Source organism: Lolium perenne, chromosome 7 (assembly GCF_019359855.2).
Source record: "Lolium perenne isolate Kyuss_39 chromosome 7, Kyuss_2.0, whole genome shotgun sequence".
Lineage (NCBI taxonomy): Eukaryota > Viridiplantae > Streptophyta > Magnoliopsida > Poales > Poaceae > Lolium > Lolium perenne.
Window position 1 is genome coordinate 222,259,049 of NC_067250.2, and position 4,664 is coordinate 222,263,712.

A 4,664-nucleotide genomic window follows, 5' to 3' on the forward strand; every position below is an offset into this window, starting at 1 on the left:
TAACTCAAATGATACAAGCCATACAAATGGCATCATCGGCAAAACTGCATTTCTTTTAGGTAGAATTCATCGGAGTGCAAGTAACAGCTGGCTTTCCATTAGATCTGCAGAGTAGATTATTAAGGATCTGCTCAATCCAAGCTTGCCTATTTTTCAATTCATGTATCTCATTGACTATTATGTCGATTTTTGAATCTCTTTCATCTCTTTGCTGCTGAATTATATCAATTTATTCGTGTGCAAAGGCAGCGATTGTTTGCGCTGGAATGGCTGGGACAGTAGATATCATCTGACTATCAGATGAATTGGCATTGTCATGGCTGTGCTGTGGAAAGACCTGGACACTTGATGTACATGCCCTACCATCTGCCTTCCTTGCTCTATTCAGGGGCTGAAAACAAGACAGTGCAGGTTACAGAACCATACAATTTGAGAAAACAACCATATTAGTTGTCACAGATTTTTGCAAAGCATCAAAACAGATGGCAGATTTTCACAAAGCATAAGGCATAATATAACAAAGCAAGCTATCAACCCCATTGCAACAGACAGAGGAACCGGATGGCAAATATGAACAAAATAAATCAAGTAACTAGACAGTCTGTGCCTAATAAAATAAGCCAGGAAACTGCATAACAGAAGTCTGTCAATTAAAATTGACACTTGGAAGGGGTGCTTCAAATCCCTTAAGTTCCACAAAAGTGGTCATGTGGACAAAACTAGCCAGACATTGTGCAGTTGGAGAATCTCCAACCCCCTAAATTTCATTATTTTAATCATCGGCCAGCCATGGGAATGCCTCAGATAAACGAGAAACATATCCATTTGGTGCCAAATATAAACGAGCAGGACCAATTAAGACAGATTAGACAGCAACCATTCTGGGATTCATATAAACTGACATATTATTTCAATGTTTAACCCATGAGCCCAATATAAGGGAAGGAGAAACAAACAATTGAACCATTTTGTGCCTAAAAATAAAAGATGGGTCAGCCAAAAAGAAACAACATATCTTATTTATGATACCCACTGAAGGTGGATTTCCTACTACAGAAGGTGGCATTGGATTAACCAACAGTGAAATCAGAAAAAAATCTTACAAAAAACAAATATGCTCATTATATCCCACAACTCAAGAACTTTCAAAACACCAATCCCCCTGTTTTCAGCAAGACTGAAGAGCCACTCGATGCAGATGACTGGCTCTAGACAATGGAGAACAACTTGGAAGTGGCTGGAGTGGAACACTACAAGAAAAGTTGCCATGGCCGACAAATTTGAAGTCGCGCCGTGGTTGCTGGTGTACCATGGCCGACGATTTTGGGTCCCTCCGTGGTGCATGTCAAAAATTTTATTTCTCGTTTTTGAGGCCACCTAGCCCGACGAAAGCGGCCAAAACGTCGCGTATGGTGGCCCGGGACGTGGTGCATCTCGAAATCTCGGGTTCGCCGGCCGAGTCAACGCAAATCCGCACCGCCGAGGGATGTAGGGCCCAGATGGCAGCCTCTCTGGCATTGTTTTTTTTCTCGATCGCGCCATCTCGTTCAACGTTCTCCGATCGAGCCGTTTACGATGCAGGATCATGGGTCCCGCATGTCATCCTCTATGAACCAAAATTCTTTCTATTCTTGGATTTTTTGACCCCCTGATTTCTGGCTACTTCCTTTTTCTTTTGATCCCTTGCCGCCTTGGAAACGTTGAGACCGCTGCTGCTAAATGGGACCCGCATGTCATCCTCTATGTGCAATCAACTTTCTTTTCTTGGAGTTTTTTTGGTACCTCATATTTGGTCACTTGCCTTTTTTTTTCGATCCCCTGCCGCCTCTCAAACGGTGATACCGCTGCTGCTAAATGGGACCCGCATGTCATCCTCTATGTACTATAAAACTTTCTTTTCTTGGATTATTTTTGGCACCTCATATTTGGTCACTTGCCTTTTTCTTTCGATCCCCTGCCGCCTCTCAATCGGTGATACCGCTGCTGCTAACTGGGACCCGCATGTCATCCTCTATGTACTATAAAACTTTCTTTTCTTGAATTATTTTTGGCACCTCATATTTGGTCACTTACCTTTTTCTTTCGATCCCCTGCCGCCTCTCAAACGGTGATACCGCTGCTGCTAACTGGGACCCGCATGTCATCCTCTATGTACTATAAAACTTTCTTTTCTTGAATTATTTTTGGCACCTCATATTTGGTCACTTACCTTTTCTTTCGATCCCCTGCCGCCTCTCAAACGGTGATACCGCTGCTGCTAAATGGGACCCGCATGTCATCCTCTATGTACTATAAAACTTTCTTTTCTTGAATTATTTTTGGCTCCTCATATTTTTTCACTTGCCTTTTTCTTTCGATCCCCTGCCGCCTCTCAAACGGTGATACCGCTGCTGCTAAATGGGACCTGCATGTCATCCTCTATGTACTATAAAACTTTATTTTCTTGAATTATTTTTGGCTCCTAATATTTTTTCACTTGCCTTTTTCTTTCGATCTCATGCCACGTTTGAAACGTTGAGGAACCTGCAGGCTCATGGGACCCGCATGTCATCCTCTATGTACTATAAAAGATCATTTTCTTGGTTTTTTTTCACCCTCTGATTTTTGGCAATTTCTTTTTTCTTTTGATCCCCTGCCGCCTCTCAAACGGTGATACCGCTGCTGCTAAATGGGACCCGCATGTCATCCTCTATGTACTATAAAACTTTCTTTTCTTGGATTATTTTTGGCACCTCATATTCGTTCACTTGCCTTTTTCTTTCGATCCCTTGACGCCTCTCAAACAGTGAGACCGCTGCAGCTAAATGGGACCCGCATGTCATCCTCTATGAGCAATCAACTTTCTTTTCTTGGAGTTTTTTTTGGCACCTCATATTTGGGCACTTGCCTTTTTCTTTCGATCTCATGCCACGTTTGAAACGTTGAGGAACCTGCAGGCTCATGGGACCCGAATGTCATCCTCTATGTACTATAAAAGTTCATTTTCTTGGTTTTTTTCACCCTCTGATTTTTGGCAATTTCTTTTTTCTTTTGAACCCCTGCCGCCTCTCAAACGGTGATACCGCTGCTGCTAAATGGGACCCACATGTCATCCTCTATGTACAATAAAGTTTCTTTTCTTGGATTATCTTTTGCTCCTGATATTTTGTCACTTGCCTTTTTCTTTCGATCTCATCCGCCTTTGAAACGTTGAGTAAGCTGCTGGCTCATGGGTCCCGCATGTCATCCTCTATGAACAATAAAAGTTTCCTTTCTTGGAGTTATTTTTGACCCCTAATTTCTGGCTATTTTCCTTTTTCTTTTGATCTCCTGCCCCTTTGAAACGATGAGGACGCTGTTGGCAGGTCGGTCCCACAAGTCATCCTCTATGAACAATAAAAGTTTCCTTTGATGGATTTTTTTTGAACCCCTTGATACGCCTCCGACGTATCGATAATTTCTTATGTTCCATGCCACATTATTGATGTTATCTACATGTTTTATGCACACTTTATGTCATATTCGTGCATTTTCTGGAACTAACCTATTAACAAGATGCCGAAGTGCCAGTTGATGTTTTCTGCTGTTTTTGGTTTCAGAAATCCTAGTAACAAAATATTCTCGAAATTGGACGAAATCAACGCCCAGGGTCCTATTTTGCCACGAAGCTTCCAGAAGTCCGAAGAAGAGACGAAGAGGGGCCACGAGGGGGCCACACCCTAGGGCGGCGCGGCCCCCCCCCCTTGGCCGCGCGGCCCTCTGGTGTGGGGCCCTCGTGCCGCCTCTTGACCTGCCCTTCCGCCTACTTAAAGCCTCCGTTGCGAAAACCCCAGTACCGAGAGCCACGATACGGAAAACCTTCCAGAGACGCCGCCGCCGCCGATCCCATCTCGGGGGATCCAGGAGATCGCCTCCGGCACCCTGCCGGAGAGGGGAATCATCTCCTGAAGGACTCTACGCCTCCATGGTCGCCTCCGGTGTGATGTGTGAGTAGTCTACCCCTGGACTATGGGTCCATAGCAGTAGCTAGATGGTTGTCTTCTCCCCATTGTGCTATCATTGTCGGATCTTGTGAGCTGCCTAACATGATCAAGATCATCTATCTGTAATTCTATATGTTGCGTTTGTTGGGATCTGATGAATAGAGAATACTTGTTATGTTGATTATCAAAGTTATATCTATGTGTTGTTTATGATCTTGCATGCTCTCCGTTACTAGTAGATGCTCTGGCCAAGTAGATGCTTGTAACTCCAAGAGGGAGTATTTATGCTCGATAGTGGGTTCATGCCTGCATTGACACAGGACGATGTGACAGAAAGTTCTAAGGTTGTGTTGTGCTATTGCCACTAGGGATAAAACATTGATGCTATGTCTAAGGATGTAGTTGTTGATTACATTACGCACCATACTTAATGCAATTGTCTGTTGCTTTGCAACTTAATACTGGAGGGGGTTCGGATGATAACCTGAAGGTGGACTTTTTAGGCATAGATGCAGTTGGATGGCGGTCTATGTACTTTGTCGTAATGCCCAATTAAATCTCACTATACTCATCATGATATGTATGTGCATGGTCATGCCCTCTTTATTTGTCAATTGCCCAACTGTAATTTGTTCACCCAACATGCTGTTTATCTTATGGGAGAGACACCTCTAGTGAACTGTGGACCCCGGTCCAATTCTC